The sequence below is a fragment of the Crinia signifera genome, chromosome 5 (genome assembly GCF_055691185.1).
Source record: "Crinia signifera chromosome 5, ASM5569118v1, whole genome shotgun sequence".
In the NCBI taxonomy this organism is placed as follows: Eukaryota; Metazoa; Chordata; class Amphibia; order Anura; family Myobatrachidae; genus Crinia; species Crinia signifera.
The window spans coordinates 235,690,663-235,709,342 of NC_139221.1; the positions used below are offsets into that span (position 1 = coordinate 235,690,663).

The following is an 18,680-nucleotide window of genomic DNA, read 5'->3' on the forward strand; positions in this document are numbered from 1 at the left end:
ACATTATTGGTGGCCAGTGGTGCCATCAATATACACATTGCTGGCATGTGCCAGCAATGTATATATTAATGGCTTATTAATAACATTGGTGCCCAGTGGTGCCAGTAATATATACATTGCTGACCTGTGCCAGCAATGTATATATTACTGCATTATAAATATCATTGGTGGCCAGTGGTGGCAGAAATATATACATTGCTGGCATGTGCCAGCAATGTATATATCACTGCCTTTAACATTGGTGGTCAGCGGAGGAGCAGGGAGGATGCGGCCAGTGGGCTGTGGGCGGGGCGTTCGGCTGGGGGGGCGGGGCGCTCCGACGTGCTGCTGTGTACTCTAGCCGGGAGGAGGGGGAGAGGAGGCTGCGCTGCGTGCATATCTGCAGCCTGTGAGCAGACAGCGTGGGAGCGAGGAGGGGTGAGTATAAGCAGGGGGAGGGAGAGGGCGGTCAGCTGGGCTGAAAGTCTGTCATCTTTCAGCCCGGCTGCCGTACACATTTAGCGATGATGGCTAAAAAAACAGCCATCATCGCTAGATGTGCTGGTAAAACCAACAGACTTCCCACCTCGCTAGCGATGATGCGGGAGCGTGCATCATCGCTAGTCGGGGATCTCTGGCCCATACACACTAGGCGATTTTCAGCTGAAAATCGTCAAGTGTGTATGGGCCTTTAGTAGACAATATGTCAGCACCTTTTATGTGGTAACCTAAGTTTACCACACCGTATACTCCTTCTACAAATCATGCAACACAATAGTAACCCATTATACTATACTTGCTTCTTACACATTATGCCACATGGAATGAGACAAAATTCACACGATTGAGCAAAAATTCACACTATGGCACACAGCTTGAGTCAAAATTCACGTTATTCCACACAGATTAAGGCAAAATTCACATTTTGCCACATGGATTGAGCCAAAATATACACTATACCAGGCATGTCCAAACAGTGGCCCTCCAGCTGTTGCGAAACTACACGTCCCAGCATGCCTTGACATAGTTTTAGCATTCCCTAATTGCAAAACTGTGGCAATGCATGATGGGACTTGTAGTTTCACAGCTGGAGGGCCATAGTTTGGACATGCCTGCACTATACAAAACAGATTGAGCAATAATGCACAATATGCTTAATAAATAGGGGCATTGCGCGCCAAAGGCGCACATTAAAAATTTACACCATAATGCCCATTACATGTTAAGCCTCACACCATAATCTCCATTACGTATTATGCCAAACACCATAATGCCTATTAAAAATTATGCTACATAAGTGTTGCTTACCTACATGTTCATTGCCAGGGGTTCCATGTTCATTGCCAGGTGTTCCATGCTCATTGCCAGATTGAAGGCCCAGCGATTTGGGTTTGACTGAGATCAACCTCGAGTTTCTGTGATGCTGTAGGGGGAACTGGCAGCCGTTGGAACCGGGTGGAGGTCGGAATTAGCGGGTCCTATGTTATCCTATGGGGAAAACGTCCCAGGTTTGCCTGGCGGTATCTCTGGTTCCCGGGGGGGGCTAGCGACGCAGGGCTGGTCTCGTTGGAAAGCCCTGACCCTCAGCTACAAAATGGGCCTATTTGGAGAGTGGACCTGGAGCTATAGCTCCATCAGGCCCATTGTTAATCCGGCTCTGATTGGACTTGTTTAATGCAATGCATCTGTGTAACTTCACATGCATTCGCCTCATGCTGTAACCACTGTGCATAACAATTTGGAAACATGGCATACAGTGTATCTATCATTTGTTGTCTAAGCCATGTTTCCCATATTTTCCCTTGCAAGATACAGGCCCGTTTGATTGTTTGGGTCACTTTTTAGCTAAAATCATCCTACGGGCCTAACTGCATATGCTAAAGCCTCCCTATTTTGAATGGCGTAGTGGCCCCTGCAACCTCTAAAATTATCAGGACTTACTTCCCCAATAACCTGCTAACTCACCCCTGAAATGCTTACTTATTCACTCTATTTTGTTCATTTGATTCATTTCTAATTTGAAAAGCCCATTTTTGTGGGGCGAGAAATGTGCGTCTTTAAAAGGTGATTTCTACGATACCCCACTTTTGCGCAGCGGACCTTGACTTTTTCCGGAAATGCAGGAAAAAAGCAATTTTCAGAAGAAACAAGACGTACATCCTCCCCCTCTGCCGCTCACCCACCCAACTGAGAGCAGCAGACAAGCACAGAGAGTTCCATTGGTCTGTCTGTGATGTCATAAAGGGCCTGCTGTTCAATGGTCAGCTGTCTGATTGGCTGCTGTATTTGATTGACAGATTAAATCTGGCAGCTGATTGGCTGTCTAGCCTAAACTGCATTACATACCCCTGATGATACCACTGGCTAAGACTCCAACTCAGCTCATTGATTGATTAAACATTTAGAGCAATTGATTGATGAAGGCAGGCAGGCTGGCCATTTTGGAATGCTCATTGGACTTGTTTAATGCAATGCACCTTTGTATATTCACATGCATTCGCCTCATGCTGTAACCACTGTGCATAAAAATTTGGAGACATGGCATACAGTCAGAGCCAGATTAAGGTCTAAATGGGCCTGGAGCTGAAAATGATCAAGGGCCTATTATGCGCAATAATAGGGGTTGCGGCCAGCACCTAATAATGTGGGAGGCGTGACCAGTGTTCTGTTTGGGTGGTCTTCTCATGGGTGTGTCTCTATTTGTGTAAATACTTTCAACTAATTATATATGCCTGGAAAAGGCAGGGGACTGGCATAAGAAAAATGCAGGGAGATATATTGGCGGGTGCACTCCAAAGGTGCACCCGCAGGACGCTGATGTCCTAAAATACTTGCGGGGTGAAGCGACACTCCAGTCATAAAAAAATACTAGAAACCGAAACTTAGTAGACAATATGTCAGCACCTTTTATGTGGTAACCTAAGTTTACCACACCATATACTCCTTCTACAAATCATGCAACACAATAGTAACCCATTATACTATACTTGCTTCTTACACATTATGCCACATGGAATTAGACAAAATTCACACGATTGAGCAAAAATTCACACTATGGCACACAGATTGAGTCAAAATTCACGTTATTCCACACAGATTAAGGCAAAATTCACATTTTGCCACATGGATTGAGCCAAAATATACACTATACCAGGCATGTCCAAACAGTGGCCCTCCAGCTGTTGCGAAACTACACATCCCAGCATGCCTTGACATAGTTTTAGCATTCCCTAATTGCAAAACTGTGGCAATGCATGATGGGACTTGTAGTTTCACAGCTGGAGGGCCATAGTTTGGACATGCCTGCACTATACCAAACAGATTGAGCAATAATGCACAATATGCTTAATAAATAGGGGCATTGCGCGCCAAAGGCGCACATTAAAAATTTACACCATAATGCCCATTTCATGTTAAGCCTCACACCATAATCTCCATTACGTATTATGCCAAACACCATAATGCCTATTAAAAATTATGCTACATAAGTGTTGCTTACCAACATGTTCATTGCCAGGGGTTCCATGCTCATTGCCAGATTGAAGGCCCAGCGATTTGGGTTCGACTGAGATCAACCTCGAGTTTCTGTGATGCTGTAGGGGGAACTGGCAGCCGTTGGAACCGGGTGGAGGTCGGAATTAGCGGGTCCTATGTTATCCTATGGGGAAAACGTCCCAGGTTTGCCTGGCGGTATCTCTGGTTCCCGGGGGGCTAGCGACGCAGGGCTGGTCTCGTTGGAAAGCCCTGACCCTCAGCTACAAAATGGGCCTATTTGGAGAGTGGGCCTGGAGCTATAGCTCCATCAGGCCCATTGTTAATCCGGCTCTGCTCCCGCGCATCCTTAACGACCACCCTCCTGCCCCTTCACCTGAACATACAGGTCCACTTTGGCCATATAGCCTATGACCCGCATGTTCAGCAGGTCACTGGGTCATCATTGAATGATATCGGTAACTGATTTCTTTCAGTGTGAATAGTGGAACCACAGATATAGTTGACTATATAGATGGTGCCCCTAGACTCCCAGTGTGTACAGCGCTTTAGGGTCAATGTATACTGAGAACATATTATCATGCCTATTTCCATTTTTTAGGTGAGAATTCTCCATAAAACATATGATGAGGTCATAACAGCCGACTACTGTGAAGTGACCTGGACTGCAGAATCCTCCTCAAGTCAAACAAAGATTAAGCACAGCAACAGGAGACGAAAGTCAGGTAATTAATGAAAATTAATTACTGATAATAAGTTTTTGATATACATTTGGTCTTCACAAATAGGACTTCTAGCTATGGACTCTTCTATTATTGTACTTTGTGATTACTTAGTGTACAGTTAAATAGATAGAGGTAGGTAGAGATAAATAGAAAGAGTATAAAATAAACTGATACCTTCCTCCACTGTCCGCTAAGGCAGCTTAATGGACATGGGGGTGGGAGGGAAGTCAGTAACCCACTTTTTCTTTAGTCAGCGACTTACCTCCCTTTGTAATAGTGCAGCTTGACCAGCAGGGAGGGTGGGATCCTTAATTGGGTAAGTAGGTAAATGGTGAATCATTAAATAGAAAATGGCTAGGTGGTTGAAGCGCAATATCTGGAAAAGATATGTGGGTGATCCCTCACTCCTTGTGTAAAAGTACAGCTCGGCCAGCAGGGAAATGTTTATCCTTTGGGACCCTTTTTTTTTATTTTACTGAGCACATTAACTGTAGATAGATAGATAGGTAGATAGGTAGTTAGATGGTTAGTTAGATAGATAGATGGTTAGGTAGATAGATAGGTAGATAAATGTGTGGGTGGTTGAGTGGGTAGGTGGATAGATAGTGAATAATTAGATAGACAGATAAATGGGCGGGTGGGTGGATAAATGGTAAATCATTAGATAGGTGGGTGGGTTTTACAATACCTGTAAAAAAAATATGTGGGTGATGCCTCACTCCTTGGGTAAAAGTGCAGTTCAGCCAGCAGGGAGTTGTTATCCTTTGGCACCCACATATTTTTTTCACTGAGCGAATTAACTCTAGATAGACAGATAGATAGGTATGTGGGTAGGTATATGTTACAGCATGCGCACAGCGTCTATTCAGAGGCACAGTGACCGTAAACGGGGATGGGGTCCTCATTTTCATACGCTGCACCCTTATTTTCATAAGCCATGCCCCCTTTCTGGGCGCTTCGCCGAGCGAGTGTCCCTATTCTCGCAATGGAAAAGTTAGGAGGTATGTATGTATAAAGTGGTGGAGACACCCTCAGGATATATGTGAGTATCTTGCTAGATTCAGGCTAGTATATCCATGATGCCACACACACTGTGGTTTAGAACGAACCGGCTGCACAGATGTTTATAAACTGATAACTGGGTCAGTGGTGGAATTGCTAGTCTCGGGCTCAAGGTCAATTTCCACAATGTGTACATTTTCCATGGCAACGTGAGTTGACATCATCATTAGGCATCACAAATAGGGAAAGACGGCTGCAGTAGATGCACTTCCTCAGCTAAAAAATATACTGTTTTTGGTGCTGGGATGATGACATTAAAAATAAAACCTAAGCAAAAAATAAAACACTATAAAATACAAGGGTGGGGATAGTTAAGTCAACAGTGTCTAGGTCGATAGGTTGACACATGAAAAGAAGCAAGTTAGGTCGACATGATCTAAAGGTTGCCTATGGCGACGTAGGTCGGCATGGACAACGTATTAGTGTACCGCGCACCCTTGCATGTCTCGCTGCGCATACCATGCCCACTGGGATGGAAAAGAATTAAGTTGTTTAAAAAAAAAACTCTTGTCGACCTTGGTCCATGTCGACCATTTGACCATGTCGACATAATGCATGTCAACCTTTTTCATGTGTCTACCTATTACAATGGAGAACACAACTCAGCTGCCTTATATTAACTAACTATGGAGAAGCTAAAAGGGAGGAACTTAGGCCAGTTGGCAATCAGTCTTGAAAAAGTCCTTGTCTTGAAGGGGACATTGGGGCAGATGTATTAAGCCTGGTGAAGAGATAAACTGGAGATAAAGTGGAAGGAGATAATGCACCAGCCAATCAGATCCCAACTGTGATATTTCAAACACAGCTGATTGGCTGGTGCGTTAACTCTTCCAAGTTATCTCCACTTTATCTCCAGTTTATCTCTTCTCCAGGCTTAATACATCTGCCCCAAAACATGTTGACCTATCATCCATTTGCTTCTCCCCCACCAACGGCACGAAGAAGCACGCCTTGCATCTCTGCAGCCTGGCGCTATTTGGCGCACTACAGATCCCAGGGGACCGCTGATACCGAGACGGCCGCTCGGAGACAGCATTCACAAACTCCCCATTAGCCTATTAACAGGCACATCAACCTGACATCTTGGAGCAGCACCAGAGAGAGGTATCGGAATTACAAATATCATTGGTGAGCATCCACCTCCCCCAAACGCTCCCACTGCAAGGGGTCAGTGCGCCCGGAATCTGGTAACATCTACCTTGCTGTAGCTATGTCAGCACAGAGATTTCGGGACCTACCAGACTCTACATTTGCGGACAGATCACCTTTCATCCACGCTCCCGCTTCTAGCAGTTAGAGCTCAGTGACTACCACGATTTGGGGTCACTGTCAACATTGATTTACAACAAATTGCAGAGAGCTCCAGTGCATCCGGTGGTGAGTGACTAAAACCTTACTGAAGGAAAAAAATCTCTGCTTATTAAATTTAACTAGCGGATTCTAGAGCCGGGACGCCGGCGACACAGTGCAAGAGACTTTGGAATTGATAAGGCTCATATTGAAAGCATTATGGGCCATATTCTAGTTCACTCTTTCTGACAAAATCCTTCTTAGATGGACAAAACCATGTGCACTGCAGGTGGGGCAGATGTAACATGTGCAGAGAGAATTAGATTTGGGTGGGATTTTACTTCAAAGTGAGATCTATATTGCAGTGTAAAAATAAAGCAGTCAGTATTTTTCCTGCACAGAAACAAAAAAACTCACCCAAATCTAATTCTCTCTGCACATTTTACATCTGCCCCACCTGCAGTGCACATGGTTTTGTCCATCTAAGAAGGATTTTGTCAGAAAGAGTGAACTAGAATAAGGCCCTATACTGTATGTATCCAGAATAGCAGTGATATATATATTTTTTTTTTTTCCTGAAGTAGTTGGAAAATTGTGTAGTCATTAGACGCATCATCATCTTCAAATCAGATTGAATCTATGAAATACATGGTTTAAAGATATTATGTTTGTGGGATATGCATAACTTTTTTGACTTTTTGTATTTTTTCTATTTTGTTTTTATAAAAAAATGTATTTAAAGATCACATCTGGTTCAAGTTGTGTTTAAAAGCAAAGCAATTACCGATTTTTATTATTATTTATGATTACCTGAATCTATTCAATTATGACATGAATTTGATAATCCCTAGACACAGTGGGCGGTATTCAATGTGAATACCGGCGACGTGCAGCGAATCCTGTTTAGGATTCGCTGCACATTCACCACTGGTCGCCGCGTTCCGGAGCCTCGCGGCTCCGGTTTTCAACGAATCAGGGGCTCGCTGCCCCTGACCGGCGGATATGAGCTCCTGCGGTGAACGCCGCAGGGAGCCTGAGGACGGTGGCAGGCAGGGAGATGGAAGTCTCCCTGCCTGCCCCAGAACGTTTGTGGGGGGGAGGTGGGCTCCCCGGGTGCCAGGCAGCACAGGCTGCCCCCCGGGGGTGCCAGCAGGGGACCGGGTATATTCATTACACCCGATCATGCATATGAATAAAAATAGCATGCCCCTCCTCAGAATAAAATTCCAGATTTTTTTACACCAATTGTAAAAAACAAAATACTTTATTTTAAAAGTTCACCTTCCACTTCACCATAAAAAGATAGCGATTGCTGCTGGGTGAATCATGGCGAAAAAAACCTTGAAATGTATTCGCCATCTGGTCATTGAATAGGGTGATTCACCGTTTTAGTCAGAAATTCGCCTTACAGCACAAAATCGCCATAAAAACCTGGCGAATCAGCCTCATTAAATACCGCCCAGTGTCTTCTTCTGCCGACCTAATTCATGTCAACCTTTTTCATGTGTCTACCTATTGTCTGTCAACCAATAGTGGTTGACCTATTGACTGTGGACCTAGACCAGGCTTTCCGACCACGGTCCTCAAGGCACACCAACAGTGCAGGTTTTAGTGATATCCAGGCTTCAGCACAGATGGTTTAATCAGAATCCCTCAGGTACTAATTAAGTCACCTGTGCTCAAGCCTGGATATCACTAAAACCTGCACTGTTGGTGTGCCTTGAGGACCGTGGGTGGGAATGCCTGACCTAGACATTGTCCACCTAATGACCCATACCAAATACAAATGCAAGTACAGTAATATACACCCTTGTGCAAATTAATTGAAACAAGCAATGAAAATGACATTATTTCATGGATTTTATTTCAAACAACATTTTAGTAGTTCGTATGACCTACTTTGTTTTTCAAAAGCATTTTAACAGGGTTTGGCATAGAATCCACCAAGTTGGACCAGTCATTGGTGATTTTAATGTCATGCTACCACACTTGAATCAGTGCTTCAATCAGCTTCACTTTCATCATACAGTCCTTTCCTCTTATGGTGTGTACACACGGTGAGATTCCCTTGCTATTCGACTTGAGATTAGACTGCTATACAATCTTTGCTAACTCTGTACTATCTACATACAATTCTTGCTATCTACATTCGATTTGCACTATACAGTCATTGCTGCCCTGTCCATCTGGGTTTTGATTTGTGCTGCCACGGGAGCACGCATCGGGATCGCAAGTAGGGTGACCAACTCATCCCTTTAATCCAGGACAAATATTAATTACACAGGTTCTGTGTCTGGCTTTCACCTGGTTTTAAACTGCCACGGTAAAAAAACCTGTGCAATCTGCTTACGACCTGCATACGATTTTGACTATATAGTCAAAATATCATGCTGGATTGTCGAGTGCTACTGTATGTAATCTTTGATAGCTCTGTACTTTTTACATGGGATTCATGTCTGGTGAGTTCCCAGGCCAGTAGTTTCGAGAGAGAAAAGAGTTGCACTGAGGATGCACACCAGAGAAAAGAGGATCTTTTGCAAGGGAGAAAAAAGAGTCCTTACGTTTTAAAACTTATACTTTTATTGATATTTGTTAAAAAGAAGAAAGAGCAAACCTGTGTGGATTTTTTAGCATATAGAATCTCACTAGGTGGTCTTCTTCTGTGCCTTGTGAATTTTTTTTTAAGAGGTTAAGACTTTTACATACATACATATAACATACAATGTGTTTGTGCCAAATGCACAGGAAAAGATAGAGGTGTGTATAGGGATTAAAATGGATTTCCCTTTGGCTGGCTACTTAATGATGCTGTGATTTTGATTCAGGTCCTCATAGGAAGGAAGGTTTGTGTCATTCAATCACCGACTGGTTTGATTATTTTTGGTGATTTGTGGTGGATTATTTCCCACGTATAAATATGTCGGTTTTTATCTGGCAGATGTTTATTACAGGGCTACGTGTATTCTTTTGTTTTTATTTTAGATACACATTGAGTGTATCCGCCTCTCAAATTTCCTCGTGATTCGAGTACTCGGGATAATTCCTCCAGGTAGTTATTTTTCAAACTAATTCTCTGGTTCCCTCAGTGTTTATTGCCAGCTGGTGGCTAGTTTCGAATAATACACGTAAATAAGCCTGTTTCAGGTTTACCCTAGATCTCCGCTGTGTCTCTCTCCCAATTTATTAGCTCTCTCTCACTGAGCCATTTATATTGGGGGGGGCAGAGGGGGCTGATAAGTTTATTTCACAGCTTTTTATTGATACACTGGTTTTCTGATCTTTTAATAATAATGAGACTGCTTATCCCAGCAATTCGGCTCTCTCTCACTGAGCTTGTATATTTTGCTTTGTGTATTTCAGGGTTTATTTGAGTAGTAATTATTTATGTGTTGACAGTTTCAGATTTTATTTAAATAACCAGATTTGTGGTTTTAATTCCACTTATTTTATCCAGTATAGTATTATTATCTGGTTTTCTGGTATTCTGTAAGTCTGCTGTCATAATAGTTCCGCTCTCTCTCACTGAGCTGACACAAATATTTCAGGATTATTTCTAGTGTATTCGCAGTCTCACATTTATACTTAAATTGTGGTTCAAATTCCACTTTTTCTATTCAGTGTGTTTACGTTGTTCAATATATTCTGCTTTTATTAGTGTAATCAGGAGAGTATTTAGAGCAGTGAAATATTTTATATCTGGTTTCAGCAGTTTCTAGGTGAAAGCATCAAGCATTTGGGATAATTCCTCCAGGTAGTTATTCACAAACTAGTTTTCTGGTTCCCTCTGAGTGCTTTCTTTCAGTAACTATTGCCATCTAGTGGCTATTTTTGAATAGTACGTATGGATATATTTATTTCCAATTCTCCTAGACTTCTGCTGTATCTCTCTCTCTCAGTTTTTAGCTCTCTCTCACTGAGCTATTTTTCTGGGGGAGCAGATAGGTTAATTTCACAACTTTATGTTATTTATACTGGTTTACTGTTGTTTTGTGAGGCTGCTTATCTCAGCAAATCGGCTCTCTCTCACTGAGCTCATGTATTTTGCTGGGTGTACCTGGGAGTTGGTTCAGGTAATAATTATTTGCATATTCACTGATTGCAGTTCTATTTTATTTCAATCACCAGATTGTGGTTTTAATTCCACTTTCTCTTCCCAGTATAGTGTTATTATCTCAGCGTCTCTACTATACTTGTTTTCTGATGTTTCATGGGTCTGCTGTTTTTAGTGAATCAGCCCTCTCTCACTGAGCTGTCACAAGTTATTAGTATATTTCGCAATTATTTCAAATTTTTTAGCAGTCTCAAATTAATATTTATATTTGTGGTTTAAATTCCACTTATTCTATCCAGTGCATCAGTGTTTTCCAATATATTCTGCTTATATCAGCGCAATCATGGAAAATATTAAGGGGTAGTAATATATTTTGTCTGGTTTCAGCTATTTCTAGGTACTGATTTTGCTCAGATAACTGTTAAATTTCCTTTCACAGACTTGTATCTATTCTTAATTCTATCACAGCATCATTACATCATTATTTATACATTTTCATTGATATTGCAACAAAAGTAGCCAGTTTGGGGAGGCTGACATTTGTTTCACAGGCTTAGCTTCATCAGAGCCATAAGCCGAATGTCTCCTGCGGCTGATACTTATTGATAACTGTCAGCCAATCATTTGGCTGTTTGTTGTCACCTGTTATTGGTGGTCCAATGGGATTATTTCCTATTTGCCCTAAGTGCGGATGCTATTTCCACCCTTTCTATGACAAGCTGCCCATGTGATCGGCGTCTGACATCATTGCGCCGGTCACATGGTATTTTTCGGCCAATCGCGGTTGCTGTTAGCCGCAACCCGGAAGTTCGGGGTTTATGTTCTCGCCCCGGACTCTGAATAATGTATGGGTTGGTAGATTCAGTTTCTAATACATCTTCTTTCTTTTTAGGTTTCCGTTTATGCAATTCTGCTGGCGACCTGGCGTTCATTGTTCTATTTATCCCTATCTTGGGGACTTCTTGTGTTTTGGGAGTTTTATCTTATTCTGTTTTGTGCTATGCTTTTAGACCTCTGCGGGGTTTACCAGCCCCGGACTCTGTATTTCATGCTTGTGTTATCATGAGTCTGGTAGGTCCGCCCCGGACTCTGTATATCCTGGGTAGTTACGTTTTTTTAAAGCCATTTTCTTGATTTAATATATTATTTATACATGTTCCACTATTATCATCGTTCTAGTGAGATTCACTTATAGATATTTATTTTAGCAGGGTTGTTGGAAGTTATCCAATAAATTATTTATAGCATGTTATGAAGTTTCACACAGTATATGTTAATTCATAAGATGATGGTAGCAATATATTTTACTCAAAGGGACCCGTTGTTGTTATATTAATGTTTTTAGGACCATTTCTGACAGTGCATATTATTTTGATAATCATGTCTGATAGTGTGACATTTATTAGTAGGGTATATTCTGATATTAAAATGATGAAAAATGGATTATCGGAAAAGTTACAATTTATTCAGGTGGAGATTGAATAAGATAAGTGATAGTGTGACATTGATGCATTATATTACTCCTATATTGGAGAAGTGAAAAATAAATGAAGAATATAACAATAGATTGGGTTGTATTAACGTGAGGATTAATGGGATAAGTGAGAATTGTGCAGTGAAAAATCAAATCAAAACAAAACTTGGTTCAGTGAAGAAAAATTATATAAACCGTGCTGGGGGGACAAAGGGAAGGGGGAAAGGACAATAAATGACCAAAGTGGTCCCTGGGTGAAGGGTGAGGTGAGATGTAAGAGATTGACATGTTTACTTCTACTTGGTGAATAATGGTGTTCTTATTGATGGAGAATCAATCCCCAAAATGTAAGTGCACTTGTGTACCATATTTCATTATTGTGAATATTCTTTTGTATTTATTGTTTTTATACTTTTTATAAGTGTTTTTAATTTTTGATTTTTTGATTTTTGTTTTATTTTTTAGGGTCAGAGTCTGGTCTTCATCCCGGAGCACCATCTCATCTCCATTTCATGTTCTTATGGTAAGTATTAAATTTGTGTACTGATTATTAAATTTGTTTTCCATTGACATGTATATTCCTGTTCAGAGAGTTATTTGAAGTCTGTTGGATATTGGATCTTTTGGTCCATTGTCATATTAACCCCTTCACGACATATGACGTATATATACGTCATATGTCGGTTGGGGGTGAATCAAGCCAGCTCACGGAGTGAGCTGGCTTGATAGAGAGCAGGTAATGGCTGTATATTACAGCCATGTCCCTGCTCTCACGGCCACGAGCGGCGAGTTCGCCGATCGCGGCCGTTTAACCCTTTAAGCACCGCGGGCAAAGCGCCCGCAGTGCTTAAATAGCTGATCGGAGGGGGGGCGCCCCCCTCCGGCGCCGATCGGGGCCCCCCGCAGCGCGATCGGAGGGTGCCGATCGGTTGCCATGGTAGCCAGGGGTCTAATGTAGACCCCTGTGCTGTCCGTGTGTTCATACCTATTACATCCTGCCTCAGGCAGGATGTAATAGGAAGTGAAAAAAATCACTACGTTCAGCCATAGAGCTCTATGGCTGAACCTAGTACAGGCGATCGCGCCCCCTAGTGGTCAAGTACACTAGGGGGCCTTGTAGTAAAAGTAAAAAAAAAAAAAAAATAAAGTTTAAAAATAAAAAAAAAATAATAAAATATTAAAAGTTCAAATCACCCCCCTTTCCCCATTTCCCAAATAAAAATAAATAAATAATAAAAAAAATAAACATATTTGGTATCGCCGCGTTCCTAAAAGTCCGATCTATTAAAATATAACATTAGTTATCCCGCACGGTTAAAGGCGTAAACGGAAAATAATCCCCAACGCCAAAACTACGCTTTTTGGTCGCATCGCCTACCCAAAAAAAAATAGCTAAAAGAGATCAGAAAGTCACCCATATCCCATAATGGTATTAATTAAAAAGTACACTTCAGCCCGCAAAAAATGAGCCCTCACCCAGGTCCGTAGCTGGAAAAATAAAAAAGTTATAAGCCGCAGAACATGGCGACGCGACGCAAATTCGAAAAACCGTAACATTTTCTATTTTTTTTTTTAGTGGTAAAATGTAACGAAAACTATATAAGTTTGGTATCACCGGAATCGTAACGACCCATAGAATAAAGATAACCCATCATTTTCAACGAACTATGAACTAAAAAAAAAACGTAACCAGCGCAAAATTGTGGAATTGCGTTTTTTTTTTTTTTTACCCCACATTGAATTATTTCCTGATTCCCCAGAATATTATACGGTATAGTAAATGGTACCATTAGAAAGTACAACTTGTCCCGCAAAAAAAAAGCCCTCATGTGTCTATATAGCCGGAAAATTAAAAAAGTTACGCTTATTTGAACACAAGGAGGAAAAAAAAAAAAAAAATTACCTTAAAAGGCAATGTCGTGAAGGGGTTAATTTTGAAATTTAAGCCTTGTATCTAGAGGGTCTTGAAGGTCCCCTCCATTTTGGGTATTTGAGATTCAAAGGTATGACATATAGCTGTTGTTTTCGTTTAATCCTTTCGGGGTTAGGCAGTCCATTAAATAAATCATTTTTGTTTCTGTTTTGAGGAGCTCTTTGTCTAGATCACCTCCTCTGATTCCTAATTTTATGTGGATCATTCCAAAAGCTTTGAGGTTTCTTGGGTCGCTGTTATGTTCTTTAAGGAAGTGCTTGGCTACCGGGGATAGAGTTTTAAATTTCCTCTGGTCTTTTATGGCTTTCCGGATTGTGCTGACATGTTCCAGTATCCTTACTTTTAGGGTTCTACTGGTTTTCCCAATGTATATTTTGCCACAGGGGCATTGGAGATGATAAATCGCTCCAATGCTTGTACATGTTATATGATCTTTTATGTTCCACTTTTTCCCAAATTTGTCTGTATAGTTCCCAGGCCAGTCTAGTACCTTTATATTCTTCCCTGCCATGAAATTCTTGACCATTTTTGATGTATAGTATGGGGCGAGATCAGGGGCGGGCTGGGCCGGGGGGCACATGGCACGACATGACATGTCCTCAGTGCAGGAGGCCGGCGGCCATTTTCCTGTAGCCGCGGCCGTGTTCTGGAATCCGCGGCCAGCGCAGGAGGGCTGCCTGGAGTAGGTGGATGGTGATCCAGTGCGGCCCGCAGCCAGTGACTGGCTAAGCGGTGAGTTGCTGGTGGGGCATACAGATGGAGCAGGTCTCATCCTGGCAGGGGATGGTGCTGGCGTCGCCAGCTGCCATCCCCCGCCAGCGCCATGGCGATGGCGAGAATGGGACGGCGGTAACCCGGGGTCCCCGCCGCCTGCCAGCACCCCCCCCAACCCCCATTAACCCTGTGCATCTCCCTGAGGCGGAGACGGACAGGCTTTCCGTCGCGCTGGTAACGGAGACTGAGAAGCACGTGCGCGTGGGACGCACGCGCGTCTCAGTATATTCGCTGGCGAGGCTGCTGGTGGGTCGCCAGAGGGGACGTCCTGGCGACCCGCCAGCAAGGATGAGACCTACTCCATCTGTATGTGTTTCTGGCACTGTGGGGGCATTTCTGGCACTATGGGGGCATATGTGTATTTGGCACTGTGGGGGAATATCTGGCACTGTGGGGGCATATGTGTCTCTGGCACTGTGGGAGCATATCTGGCACTGTGGGGGCATATGTGTATTTGGCACTGTGGGGTAATATCTGGCACTGTGGGGGCATATGTGTATCTGTCACTGTGGTGGCATATCTGTCACTGTGGGGGCATATGTGTCCCTGGCACTGTGGGGGCATATCTGGCACTGTGGGGGCATATGTGTATCTGGCACTGTGGGGGGAATATCTGGCACTGTGGGGGCATATGTGTCTCTGGCACTGTGGGGGCATATCTGGCACTGTGGGGGCATATGTGTATTTGGGCATCATGGTATGGGGCGTAATGGGCATTACGGTGTGGGGAGCATTACGTAATTGCCATCACAGTATGGGGTGCAATGGGCATCAAGGTGTGCGGCATACCGTGTAATTAGCATCACAATGTGCAATCTGCAGGTACACAATACAATCAAGGTACAGGCCACGTCCCCTTATTATAGGCCACACGCCTAATTTTTCAGGCGCACAAGCACGGTGCGCACAAGCATTCAGTCTTCCAGAGAGATGGGGGGTGTGGGCCAGTGCTCTGGACTTGCCCCCTAGGCTAAAACTTGCCAGCCAGCCACTGGGCGAGATCCTGTTGGAAGAAGTCTGATCCATCTGGGAAAGTTTTTCCAGCTCTGGAACCGGTTTGCTTTGAAGAATATCTATGTACTAAAGCTGAGCGCATTATACCATCAACTGGCTTCAAGCTCCCAGCACCATAGTAGCTAAAGCATCCCCAAAACATTTTAATTTCTGGCTGTTTCACACACTGATCAATGTGATAATCACTGATCTTCTCTCCAGTTGACCTTTGAACGGTGCTCGAAGTGGAAATTTAAAAGTGGGGGTATGGAAAAGTGAAGAAATGAATTGTGGGCAAGTGGGCATGGCGTAGTGGAAAGTAGGCGTGGTGTCACAAAGGGGCGTGGCATTATACACCGTAATGCCCATTGCACATTTTAGGGAACTTCATAATACGGATTACACATAAAGCCACATGCCGTAATGCCAATTACACATAAGGCCACACGTAATGCCCATTACATAAAACCGTGATGACCATTACATAGTATATAACAAACCGTAATGCCCATTACATAGTATATTACAAACTGTAATGCCCATTACACATTGTGTCACACAACATAATGCCACTTACACATATTACCACATACCATAATGCCCATTACACATAATACCACATACCATAATGCCCGTTACACATAAAACCACATACCATAATGCCCGTTACACATAATACAACATACCATAATGCCCATTACAGACACCACACCGTAATGCCTATTAGATATTATGCCATGTAAGTGCCATTTACCTACATTATAATTGATAGTGGTTATATGCTTGATGCCAGGGCCTTCATACTCGATGCCACTGGGGAGTGCAAATGAGCGGTCCATCCTCAGAAGGTCCAGTCGTTTTCCTCCGGCCGAGTACACCCTTCATTCCTCTCCATCCACTACCTCACCCTCCCCTTGTTTGTCTCTTACCCATTGTGTCCTGGTATGGCTCCAATCGTGATTGGAGCATGTCTATTGACACCTTAATTATTGTGCCTCCATTTCAATGATCAAAAATGTATTTTTTCTTTTTGGCAGATCCTCCTAATATGTACATGTGCCTTCATTATAAGAATCCAATCTAATCCCCTCTTTTTTACGTCTCTTTCCATAGGTCTGGGAACCGATAGGCTCAAAATCTGGGTAGTTGGCCATTCCTTCGTTTATTGGGCAGCTAGGTCAATCTCTGCAGGCGAGAGTCCATACTTTGCTTTCTCCCGGGTGGTTAGGTGTCCGGGGTATGTGTTGGAAAGACCTGAGGGCTTTCCTCTTGGTGAATGTCCGTAGATACGGGCTGCCGACAGTCTTAGCAATTCACTTGGGTGGCAACGACCTCGGGAAGATGTCCCAATTTGAGCTGCGGAGCTTGATCTTAGAGGATCTTGCTGACATTAAAACAGCGTGGCCGTTTTGCACAATTGTTTGGTCCTACGTGATCCCGTGGCTTAGTTGGAGAGGGGCTAGAGATCCCAGGGCAATTGACGAGGCTAGGAAAAAGCTCAATGCAGCTGTTGCTCGTTGGGTACTAACTAATGGGGGGGCAGTTGTCTCCCATGACAGAATTAGATTTAGTAGTCAGCCTTTATTCCGGCCTGACGGGGTTCATTTAGTGAGTGAGGGTTTGTTCATATTCCTGGAGGGTCTGCTCAGTGTGGTAGGTTCAGTTGTCTAGTTGGTGGCGGGGCGGGTTTGAACCTGGGTCCCCCGCTTTGGCGGGAAAGAACGGCAGTTTTAGTCAATTAGCTCACACTACGTGTTAATGTTCACGTTTTATTGGCCTGTTTTCCGGTGCTCTCACCTCTCATTGGCTTAGGCCTTCGCTGGATCACCCGTTCGGGGACAGCGACCCCACCAGATTTTCACCCACATTTATGTCAGATTTTCTGTCACCATTTCTAAGTATTAAGACTAATATTGCGTCCTTACGAGTGGGCTCCCTCATCAATTGCTGGAGGGATGCTCCTTGCAAGGAATTCAGCATGTCCCTACTTCTGGTGGAACTTGCAACAGGCAGCTCCCAGTTTACATCAGGTAGATTAAAGTCTCCCATGATTATCACCTCTCCTTTTAATGCCATTTTATTGATGTCCTGCAATAGGCTCTTGTCTAGTTCCTCTTCCTGACCTGGTGGTCTGCAGATCACCCCTATACGAAGAATCACCTTCTCCCCTGTTTCTATGGTCACCCAAAGGGCCTCAGTTTTTTCTTCAATACTTTGTATTAAGGTAGTCTTTATATTTTTTTCACATATATTGCAACCCCTCCTCCAATTTTTCCCATTCTGTCCTTCCTAAATAAAGTATATCCTGGTATAGCTATGTCCCAGTCATGATTTTCATTGCACCATGTCTCTGTAATTGCCACAATATCCAGTTAATCCCTTGTCATTATTGCAATTAGTTCTGGGATTTTATTTCCTAAGCTCCTAGCATTTGCACACACAGCTCTTAAAGTTGTGTTTGTGCTTCTCCTGCTGCTAGCTATGTTCATCTTTCTGCCTATATCTATTCGGTTTTGATCGGCATTATCTTCTGTTGCAGTGGATAGGCTTCCTGTTCCATTTGCCTGCAGAGACAATACCTCTAGGTTGGGGGAGCAGATTTCTTCATTCTTATTTGGTTCACTGCCCCCCTCTGCTAGTTTAAAAAGTTGCTTATGAAGCTTCCAAACTTCTCACTTAATATTCTCGTTCCCCTTGAAGATGGGCTCAGGCCATCACTTTATATAAGGCTATGAACCCTGGGTGCAGTTACAGACTCGGGGTGTCGGTCGGAACACTTTAACCCTTTATGTTATGCTTTGTAAGGGTTAACACATCTGGTTAATCAATTTGTTGGTTTAAATAAATAAATAACATTTCGACATGGAAACATATGAATGGACTTATAGCTGGCAGAATAACTACAAC

General features: G+C 43.1%; 1 long non-coding RNA gene across 1 annotated transcript in view; it reads left to right on the forward strand.

The window, feature by feature from the left end:
- The window catches only part of LOC146079658 (uncharacterized), an 84,552-nt gene that overhangs the window by 47,343 nt on the left and 18,529 nt on the right, over positions 1–18,680 (forward strand). Inside the window, exons 2-3 of the long non-coding RNA XR_014474676.1 lie at positions 4,073–4,196; positions 12,539–12,596. This is a non-coding gene — a long non-coding RNA (uncharacterized LOC146079658). The remainder of the gene's footprint in view (positions 1–4,072; positions 4,197–12,538; positions 12,597–18,680) is intronic.